The sequence below is a fragment of the Triturus cristatus genome, chromosome 3_1 (assembly GCF_964204655.1).
Source record: "Triturus cristatus chromosome 3_1, aTriCri1.1, whole genome shotgun sequence".
In the NCBI taxonomy this organism is placed as follows: Eukaryota; Metazoa; Chordata; class Amphibia; order Caudata; family Salamandridae; genus Triturus; species Triturus cristatus.
Window position 1 is genome coordinate 698,380,902 of NC_140583.1, and position 12,088 is coordinate 698,392,989.

General features: G+C 52.8%; 1 protein-coding gene across 1 annotated transcript in view; it reads left to right on the plus strand.

The window, feature by feature from the left end:
• LOC146860813 (sperm-specific sodium:proton exchanger-like) overlaps positions 1-12,088 on the plus strand; it is a 4,738,575-nt gene that overhangs the window by 2,127,599 nt on the left and 2,598,888 nt on the right. The gene's annotated exons all lie outside the window — the stretch shown is intronic.

Here is a 12,088-nt window from a genome sequence, read left to right on the forward strand (position 1 = left end):
TTTTTTGTTCTGCACTGCAGACTCTCTGAGCGCGATTTGCAGGCAATTGGGGCAAGGTTATGCCTTAGCTGGCCCTAATGCCCGGGATGGAGGCCCTGCAAAGCAGGCTCTTGTTGTACCCCATTTTTTACCTTTTTTTTCATTGGCTTTTCGGCAAGGCTCGGCGGAGCGAGCTCATCGTGGAGGTTGGAAGCCCTGCTACAGCGGGCTTATTCTGAGGTGTGTGGGCCATGCATCGCAGCCGGTGGTTGTGGCACTGCCCTAAAACCCGCCCCTTTTCTTCACAGAAAGTCCAGACTATCCGAGGGGCCCTGCAATTGTTGACTTTCGTGGAGACTTGGGAAAGGTCAGTGTCCGACCAGTGGATCCTGCGTATTGTCAGGGAGGGTTACTAGATTGTCTACAACTCTCCACCCCCAGAATATTTTGTTCACACTCCCTCACCATCACCTGCGCCAAAGCGGGAGGCACTTTTGGTGGGTGTTGTGGATCTTCTTGAGAAAGGGGCTATTCGTCCTTTTCCGGCCTGTAAAAGCGGTCAAGGGGTCTACTCCATTCTTTTTCTGGTAAGGAAGGTTTACGGGGACTTTACGTCCTGTGCTGGATTTGAAAAGGGTGAACTCGTTTGTCCATCATGTTAAGTTTAAGATGCTGTCTGTGACACAGATGAGCACTGTATCTGACTGCAGCCCAGAAGCGAAGCCCCAGGACATTGAGAGAGGGTAACTAAGCTTAACTGAAGTCACAGGCAGGTAAGAATCATCATGCAGCACAGGTCAATTAAGACAGAGGTTAATGTACAGGACAAATTAAAGGAAGAGGGATTCAGAAAAAGTGCAGGGTCTAGTCAGTTATGGAACTAAGCAGCAGAAAATTCGCTGAAACAACAAGGAATTAATTTATAAATGTTATTCAAAGAAAAATCATACTTGTTTCCAATATTAATACCAGTAGTTTGATGCTCTTAGTATACATTTTTCAAATGCAGAGTTAAAATGGAAATACTATTTAAGACTACAAGGGAGTGCTGAGACAAAGAAATGAGCAAGAACGCTTTTGCATCGCTCAGTAGGGTAGTGAGAAAGTGTATTATTAGTTGGAGTGGATAGGAGTCCACCACAAGTAACAATGCCACTATTCTTGTTAGGTGCAGTAAAGTTTTCAGTAATTTGAACCTGAGCTCAACACTTGGGTGCCGATTACGATCCTGTAAAAAAATTCCCCGTACGACTCGTATCCGGTCTTTTTACCGTACGAATCGTACAAGTGCCGTACAAACTGCCAACTACGATTCGCATGGGAAAAAGTCCATACGAATCGCATTGGGAATAATTCCCCACATGTCCTTGGTTCGGAAAATGTGTCCGACACGTCCCCGGACGATTTACCGTACAAATGTGAAAAGTGAAGTCCGACCGCGCAAGTACGATCCATCCCGTGCGTCCGATGTTACAACCGTATGGAAAAAACACCGTCTGCACCAAACTCCCATAGCAACCATGGAGACATGTGCCCGCATACGCGCCCAACACTCCCCCCAGCCCTCCTATGTACGAGTCGAATCCACACCCATGTATGTACACCCGTGTATGTATGAGACATACCCCCACCCGTGAATGTATGGAGCGTACCCCCACCCCAACAGTGTATGTACGACCCGTACCCCCACCCCAACCGTGTATGTACGACCCGTACCCTCACCTGCGTATGTATGGAGCATACCCCCACCCCAACAGTGAATGCACGACCCGTACCCTCACCCGCGTACGTATGGAGCGTACCCCCACCCCAACCGTGTATGTACGGACCGTACCCCCACCCCAACCGTGTATGTACGACACGTACCCTCACCCGCGTATGCATGGAGCGTACCCCCACCCCAACCGTGTATCTACGACCCGTACCCTCACCCGCGTACGTATGGAGCGCACCCCCACCCCAACCGTGTATGTACGGACCGTACCCCCACCCCAACCATGTATGTACGACATGTACCCTCACCCGCGTATGCATGGAGCGTACCCCCACCCCAACCGTGTATGTACGGACCGTACCCTCACCCGCGTACGTATGGAGCGTACCCCCACCCCAACCGTGTATGTACGGACCGTACCCCCACCCCAACCGTGTATGTACGACCTGTACCCTCACCCGCGTATGCATGGAGCGTACCCCCACCCCAACCGTGTATGTACGACCCGTACCCTCACCCGCGTATGCATGGAGCGTACCCCCACCCCAACAGTGTATGTACGGACCGTACCCCCACCCCAACCGTGTATGTACGACCTGTACCCTCACCCACGTACGTATGGAGCGTACCCCCACCCCAACCGTGTATGTACGACCCATACCCACACCCGCGTACGTATGGAGCGCACCCCCACCCAAACCGTGTATGTACGGACCGTACCCCCACCCCAACCGTGTATGTACGACACGTACCCTCACCCGCGTACATACGGAGCGTACCCCCACCCCAGCATTCTAAGTACGGAGCGCACCCCAGGCCCCAACACCAGCACCTTCACACAACATCGCGCATGTACGAGTCGTACCAAGCCAGACACAAGGACAGCACTGTACAACAAAATTCCCGAAGTACACACCGTACACACGCTAAAAACGCACGTACACAACCAGGACAAAGCAAAACAACACAAGAATACACCATTCGAATGGCACAAAGCCACAAAACATGTCCAACAAGCACAAAAACAACACATTCACTGACCTGCAACTGCCAAAATCCCAAACAGAGGCCCAAAACACAACCACTCCTTATAACACACCCACCCAAACTTCAAACACAGCCACACCCACCAATGGACCAATAAAAAGGGCCCACAGACACAAACCATGAGCCTTTGCAACAGCTCACTGCTGCCAGACCCCACAGACAACCTACAGCACCATACTTGAACCTTTACTACACCTTACACTTGCACACCTTCACACACACACCTTCACAAACACCCCCTCATCACATTCACACACACACCTGCACAACCACACCCACACACCCACAACCATCCACCCCCCCCACCATCCACACCCACACCCCTCACCATGCCCACTAACAAGAATCCAAAGTTCACTAGCCGAGAGTTGGAGGTCCTTGTCGACGAAATCCTCAGAGTCGAGCCATACCTCTTTGGAACATTGGTCAGACAGACCTGCATGTCCGAAAAAACAGCCATGTGGCAGAGGATTGTCGATGCTGTGAATGCTGTTGCGGCCACCAGAAGGACCAAGCATGAATGCCAAGCCAGGTGGTACGATCTGCGGAGGAGGGTCCGAGCCAAAATGACCGACGACCACAACCAGGCCAACGTCACTGGAGGAGGGCCGCCTCGCAGACCCGTACACTACCATCCCTGGGAGGAGAGGGTGATGGCCATACTGCCGGTGGTGTCAGTGGACGGATTAGAAGGACTCCGAGACCCGGGTGAGTACACAAACAACTCACCTCACATGGGGGGAACGTCATCCACAACCAAACTCACAATCAGGCACGCAACCACCCCAAGCTATCGCATGAATCAACCACACTCCATGAACACGCACATGCCACTGGCGCCACCATGCCCCATGCACCCAGCTGGACAATGCAAAGTCACAGGCCACAGAAAACACCAACACAAGACACGGTAAGCCGGATGGCGGGAGTGTGGGCCCCAAAAATCACATAGTGCAACTCAGAAGCAGACAACAATGCCCTCTGCCCATATGGCCTAGGTCACAGCCAGACAAACAGTGTGTCCCCACACAGGAAAGACTTGCCAGCAAATGGCGGACGCCTTGCATTAACACATGGGGGTGACGGCACGTTTTTGCACATGACAGCAGCTAATGAACAGCCAACACTGTAAAAGAGTGGCAGCACACACCACCACAGCAGCAGCGCAGACACAGACACTACACCCAATGGGTGCCTGGAGATCAGAAACAAACTCACATCAACAAGCCAAGGGCCATTCAAAGATCTGCAAAAAGTGTGTGCCTAGGAAGCTGGGCTGAGGTGACAGAGGGTGACACACAGAGGGAGGGAGAGGGGGAGAGAGAGGGAGGGAGACACAGGGAGACGGACAGAGGGAGGAGGCAGACACACAGAGGGAGGGAGAGGGGGACAGAGAGGGAGTGAGAAAGGGACACACAGGGAGACCAATTCAGCCTTGGGGGGTGTGGGAATGTCTGCTCGTCAGCAGGTGGACTGCGTGCATGTAGACAAGGGTGGCCAGTGCCTGAACCCCCCGTCTTCTCCATGGCAAAACACAGGGCCATGTCTCAACCTGTGCACGAGCACAACGCCAGCTACCTGCATTATCTAAGTGTGTGGAACAACTCCATGTGCCCACGTACAGTGCAACACGGAAGGCGCCAATGCATGGCTCGCCACACCTGCTCACTCCACTGCTGACTGCAGTCACAATTGACGCAGCAAGTAAGACTGTGCCACACATAGGTAAAGTCGCAAAAGCTGTGGCCAAGGGACATACCCATGCACAAGTGCACTGTGTGTGGAATGCAAGACATATCCAACTTCCCAGAGGAAATGTGCCAACTTAGAAACTAATGAAACATGGATGTTGCATGGAACAAATTTAACATTGTCTCTCTCACACACAGGTCAACGTCGTGGATCAACCCCAACACTGGGGGGGAAGACTCACAGGACCCAGCTCGGCGGGATGACGGACCCACCGGCAGCGACGACTCTCACCACTCTGTGGACGAACCCGACCCCGACCAACCTGGCCCCTCTGGTGTCCAACCACCAGCAGCACCTGCGTCAGGTACAACTGGGCCAACCACCACCCCCACTCCTGCCACATCCCAGGAGACACCCAGGATCCCTGCCCCACCACCACAATGCAGCCAGGCTGGCCAGGAGGGACACGGTGTACCGGGCACCCAGGAGGAGGCAGGCGACAACGCCAATGCCACCCCTCAGGGGTCCCGGAGACCCGATGTGCCCACAAGGGCAGGCCAGGTGCAAGTGGGCAGGGGTGGTGGGAGTGGAGGACGGCGGAGGCGCGAGCCTGACCAGTTGGCTGCGGAACCGGTATATTCCCATGTCAGAAACATCCTGGACACATACCGGCAGGACACCACGGGCATGGCCCAGGTTCTGTCCATCCTCGAGGAGATCAAGACCCAGCAGGCCCAGCAACATGCGGAGCAACATGCCTGTCTACTGCGACACCAAGGGCGGATGGAGGACAGACAGGCTGAGCTCGTGACGGTGCTCACGGGAATTAACCGCTTACTACGTCGGATAGCCGACAACATGGGCAACCCTCCCTGTGCCACCAGGCGTAGAACATCACCACCCACAGGGAGGGATGAGGAGGAGGAGGAGACATCCGACGGAGCATCCCAAACATCGTCACGGCCTGCTTCTGAGGGTCCCCGCAGGAGGACGGGTCGTCCACGGAAAAGACTGTGAGGGTCAGCGCAACAGCACCATCTCCCAGGACACCTGGCCTGGCACCTGGCCCACTGGACCAACTGCAGCACAGCAGCAAAAGACATTCTCTGCCATATGGACTTGCTGGTCACTGTCTGACCAATGTTGACAAAGCCTGTGGCATGGACTCTGAGGATTTCCAATGGCAAGGACACCAACTCCCCTAGTGAACTTTGGATTCCACACACCCGGAAAGCCCCTCATGTCATACCCCCCCCCCCCACGTACCCCAACCAAAATAAAAAGTTACACGATAAAGAGATGATGCCTACATTTTGCATTATTACCTTACATGTGTCTTGTAAAGTCTAACCATGCCTGAGTTCTCATTTGACTTCAACCATCCACACCCTGGGGCCTGAGTCTGGCACAGGACACACATGGGTCACATTGTATTAGGCAAGACAGGCATGGAGCACCATACACACCCGTGATGGGCCCAACCAGCTGAGGGGGTGGCCGCACAACCGTGCCGACAGACATATTGAGTACAGCGACAGCCATGCGCAGAGGTCAGGGATCATGTGGAGTGTCCTGTGGGGCACCCAGGTATGTGTGGACAGGTGGCAGAACCATGTCCTGCAAGCTTGAGTCAGGTGGATGCAGAGAATGGTGGCCTGGCCAACGTTGGATGCATGGGGATGGCACATGTCACAATACCCACACAGTCATGGACATCATGCACAATACACAGTCTAATCCCACACAAACAGCTTGCATCTTGCTACTCTACACATAGACACATAGCCACTATCACGGAAAACCATGCCAGACATGCCGGATGCACCGTGGCAACACACCAGCATTGACTGAGAATAGGCACCTTGGAGGCATAGGGACACCTTTATTATTCATGTATTCGGGAATGCAGAGGCAACTCGGAGTACACATAAACAGGTCATGTGGAGTAACATGTGGGTCCAACACTGGAACCCCCCTTCTGCAGCACAAATGCGTGATAGCCATGGAACTGGCACACAAGTGTCGGCTAACAGCTAAACACCCCCTGCTGCTCACGGAGAGGCTGCCTGCCATACACCATTGATCCTCTGATGTGGAAGTCCCACACCATGTCAAGCCAATGCAAACCGTATGTGTCCGAGGGCAGTGTTACACACATTGATGCCATCATCACAATCCACAATCCCATCACAGATGACTGTCAACAAGTGTGACCATCTATTCAGGTGTACCCAGCTGCATGTCATGTATCCCATGGTGATTCGACATGTCTGCAGAGGAACCAAACATCGACAGGGGCAGTGTGCACACATCGTAAACAACTGCCACACCCAATACACCCCTGATGCATCCCTTACCCTAAGGAGACTTCCAAACTTGTCCGTGTGTGTAACGCTGAGTCAGCACACGATGACGTGTCCATGAGGAATAGCAGTGCCACAACAATGCAACCAGCAGACGGCATGCGCAAGTACCTGGTGATGAGAGACACACAAGAAGTCAGCCACAAAAAGCACAGCCACTTGCATGTGCATGTACTCGACACATGTAAGGATGACAACATGCTAGGTCACAATTCTGACTGGGGAAATACACTCATCACTGGCACCATCACTCCAGTGACACATCCACACACACCTCTGACTCAAGTGGCATACATGCAGATGGACACACACATCGCAACACATGCCACACGGGGACCAATGCGTGCACACACAGACACTGGTACTCACCACTAAGCAAAGAAGTCGCGTATGAGCCGACTCCGGATGTCCTCTTGTGGAACCACATTCTCCACATCACTAGCCCTCTTGCCAAGACCTTCGTCCTTCACGGGTGGATGGTCCTGATCATCTTGATCCAGGATGAGTGGCACAGCTTTCTCAACTGCCATGTTGTGCAGCATGCAGCAGACCATGAAGATTTTGCAGACCTTCGCCGGGACATATGGGAGGGCGCCGCCGGTCTTGTGGAGGCATCTGAATCGGCTCTTCAGGAGGCCAAATGTCCTCTCTATCACTCGCCTTGTCCGGCCATGGGCGGTGTTGTAGCGGAGCTGGGCTGGCGTGATGGGGTTGCGGAGAGGTGTGATCAGCCATGGCATGTTGGGATAGCCAGCGTCCCCTACATGGAAACCACATGGACATAAGTAGGACAGGAGAAGCGGTCGTGCTGGAAGTCTACGCAAAATACAGGACAGACAGAGTGTACCCACCAACAACACATGCTCGTTCGTTGCGCAGCTGCGTCATCATTTCAGGCACCCTGCTATGCCTCATGATGTAGGCATCGTGTGCTGATCCTGGAAAACGAGCACAGACATGTGAAATCACCATGTTGGACAGACACACCACAAGGGCATTGATGGAGTGGTAGTGCTTGCGATTCCTGTACGCTACCTCCTGTGCCTGTGGTGGTACCAAAGCCACATGTGTCCCATCTATGGACCCAATGACATGGGGCATCCCTCCCAGGGCATAGAATCCACGCTTGACCCCAGTCAACAGTTCAGGAGTTGGGAAATGGATGAACTCATCCAGGTGAAGCAACATGGCCTCTAAGAAATCATGCAGCACACGGCTGAACATGCTCTGGGACATGCCACCAACATGAGCTATGGTATATTGAAAAGTACCCGTGGCAAGAAAATGTAGGGCTGCCATTACCTTCAGCTTGGGTGTCAGTGCCATAGGATACCTGTGCAGCGGTTGCAGGTGTGGTGCCAGCCTCGCCGTCAACTCCTCAATCAACGGTTGAGGGAAGCGGTAGCACCGGATACAGTCATTCTCCCGCATGTCAGCCAAGTCCGGAATTGGTCAGGGAAGAGGCGGCGCTCTGCAGTAATTTGGAAGTGACAAGGAAGAGTGAGTGCACTACAACAACAATTTATTTGACCTGAGCACATGTTAATCTGTCAATACACATATGCGACATACGGAGTCAGGTATGTGCCACATACCCTGGACACGTATGGCTGCCAGGTGACACTCCTACCAAGACCCAGCTACACACGGAGATTGTGAACCTCCACATGCCATGGCATGGGATTAGCTGTGTCCCAGTGTAAGTGAACAGCCAGACGCAACACAGGAGTGACATACATCGACACATCAGCAGAAGTAGGATGTCGATTTCAGAGACTGGTAGAGGAACACTAGAGCCACAGGTCACATGACATTACACTAGGACAGCCCACACACCTTGCCAATAAGGTGTACATGTAATGACTCACCACACATTCATTGAGAGGATGCAGACATGTCCTTGTTACGCTACTCCGTGTCCCATGCATACATACGCACCTCACATCTGATACCACATGTGGCCTGGTGTGCGAAACAGTGTGCCATGTCCATCTACACACAGACACATGTTGGTTGCTGATGCTTTTGAGGGAGCACCAACATCAAGCTAATGGGAACACCCCACACATACATGACATAGACACATCGTGCACCGTGGGTAGTCACATGTCTGGTGTGGTAACCCCTGTAGCGGGCATCAGGGGACACTTGCGTGTGTTGTTGACTGTGCCATGCCAGTGACGCTCATCCCAAGTGTGCAGTACGACATGCACACATGTCAAAGGAGTTAAGGGCATGCCTGGCACACATTGCACCGTCACACATAACATCTGTACACATCTCATCATACATCTGTTGCCTTCTCGACGGAGTAATGTGCCACATCACAGACTTTCACACCTGTGCCCCACACATGTAGTAATGCCCAGACAATGGTTTGATGTCCGACAATTATGTCAGCTCTATTCCTTCCTGTGTGCTGCCTGTCACCACTGTGATGTGTGAAAGGCACCGTACATTCGCTCAGAGGGCCTGTGTATGCTCACTATCACTATGGGTACGCATACGCGAGCACACCCATAGTGATACAGACCGTACACATGCCTGTACGCTCACTATCACTATGGGTACGCATACGCGAGCACACCCATAGTGATACGGTCCGTACACATGCCTGTACGCTCACTATCACTATGGGTACGCATACGCGAGCACACCCATAGTGATACGGACCGTACACACGCCTGTACGCTCACTATCACTATCGGTACGCATACGCGAGCACACCCATAGTGATACGGACCGTACACACGCCTGTACACTCACTATCACTATGGGTACGCATACGCGAGCACACCCATAGTGATACGAACCGTACACACGCCAGTACGGGCCGTGGCTATGCATTTGGGGTGCCCTAGGGCCCCAGTACGCACCGTACCTGTGTGTGAAATTCCAAATTACATAGGGGACACATGAGGGACAAGTATAAAGGCCTACATGCATGCTGGTTGTCATGGAGACCAAGTTTAAAGTTTGAATTTTTTTCAGCAGGTGCACAGCAGTAGTCAGTTTGAATGAATCTACTTTGTTGCAATGTGGTTCTGGAGTTGACATCATGCTCAAGAAAAAAACACAATGAGAACCCACTGACTGTGCTAGGTTTGAAGGGATTGGAGGAAACATAGGATGCAAATGTGAGTGACCAATCACTCTGTACTCCTGTGCATGAAACAGGCCAGCAAGGCAGATAGAAGGCAGCCAGGTCCCATGAGGGAGCACTTGCCTGCACATCTTTGGATTCTACGACCCAGCAACTGCTACTGATTCCCTGGAACCATGTCAAGGTCTGTGGAGAGGGCACAGCCTTTCACCCTGGAGGAGAACCTGGCATTGCTGGATGTGATCCTCCCACAGTACCCCCTGCTGTATGGGCGACCAGGGTATCAGGTGAGTGCAGAGTCTACTAGCACAGACTGTGTCCCTTGTTTGTGACTGTGACTTCTGGCATTGTGTCCAGGTGTGACACACATGCTATGTACTGTAGGGGGGGTCCCAGGGGGGGGAATGCATGATGTCTCCCAGCCAGAGCATGCTGTGGTGCATGTCTGCCGTCCTCACTTGCATTGTGTTTACTGTGACAATCACTGCATGGTGCATGCCACATTCTGCCTGTCTTGTCCTCCTGGGAATGTAGCCTCTACAGTCCTCATTTTATTATGTGGTCAGCCCAGTGTGACAGGTGACTGTACCCACAGATGTGTGTTAGTTCTGTGTACCTGTGCTGAGAGTGTCCACATGATGTGTTCGTACCCTGGACATCGGTGTGTGTGTAAGTCCCCTGTCATGTGGGTGGGTGCATATGTGGAGTGTGGCACCCGGGCTGCATGAGGGATGGATATACCCTGCCCATGTGATGTGAGAAGGGAGCAGTGCTGTGTGTCTGACATGCAGAGCCAGCCCCACACCTGTGAGCCCCCCCGTCTAGTGGCACATGTGCAGAGTGAGGTTTGTCGCTGCATTTGGCAATGGCAGGTGAATGTCCTGTGCCTGTGTGTGTCTGTGTACTCTGCTGAGGTAGCGTCAGTGGCCTGTGGGATGTGACTGCTTAGAGGTACTGCACATTATCCTGGTGTAGCTTGTGATGCACAGTGTGAGATTGGATCATTGATTGTGTCGTTGCCCTCATTCCACCTGTGTACTTTCAATGGCAGGTACTGCTTTTGCCCTTCCCCAGAGGATCATGTCCCTATGACAAAGGTGCAATGCGTTGGATGCATACTATGCCTTGTTGTAAACAGCAAATTTGTTCTAATATGTGTCTCTGTGACATGTGCCAGGTGTATTGATGTAGTGTCACTTGTTCATCCTCACAGGTAGGCGCCTCTGCCAAGAAGCAGATCTGGATGAACGCCGTCAGTGCCGTGAGGAGGACGGACGGTCGCAAGCGGCGCCTGGCCCAGGTGATGAAACGCTGGCAGGATATCCGGTGCTGGACGCGGAGGATCGCACGGGTCCTGCTGGGGGACTCACCTGAGACCCATAAGAACCGCGGGCGCCGCCGTCTGACCCACATCCACAAGCGTGTGCTGGCGGTGATATTTCCAGACTTGGACAGGCGCTTACAGGAGAAGCAGCAGCAGGAAGGGGGTAGGTACATGTGTGTTTGTTGTGTGTCACCAGCATTTGTAAGTGCACAGTTGCATGGATACACTGCCAGGGTTTAAAGGTGCTGTGCAGATCCTGTTACCCACAGTATAGCGGTGCGCTCCTGCCTCCCTTCCCCTCCTTGCAATGTGTTCCCTGGTCTGTGTGTAGTCACTCCTTCACAAGGTTATGTAGGCTGGCACTTTCTCAACGTGAACTTTGCCTGTAGCATCATGTGTGGGGGTGGTGTGTAACAGGTTTTGGGACCTTGCCTGTGCCCTGTCCAGTTCAGTACTTGTGGGTTCCATGTCAGTTGGCACTGATGCTGAGTCCAGACATGGGAGTTAGTCTCTCAAGTGTCATGCCTTACAGCACGCATGTCCTATGTTGTGGCCTGTGACATGATATGCATGAGTGTGCGATACGCATAGTTCAGGGATGGTGGCGTGTGTTGCAGTCATTCCCATTCAGGACCATGGAGTTGTGTGGCCACTACTGTCCCCTGGGGCATATTTTCCTAGGTGTCATGTGTGTCATCACAAAATGTGGACACTCTCAGTGTCTACAGCATAGGTTGTGCTCTGTGCCATTGTCCCCTGGCACCATGTATATTGACGTAAAATGTAGTACAAGTGTCCACTGTACAGCCTGACCTGATTTTACTTGTTCATACTCACGGTGGCCAGTGCCTGTGTGTCTTGTTACA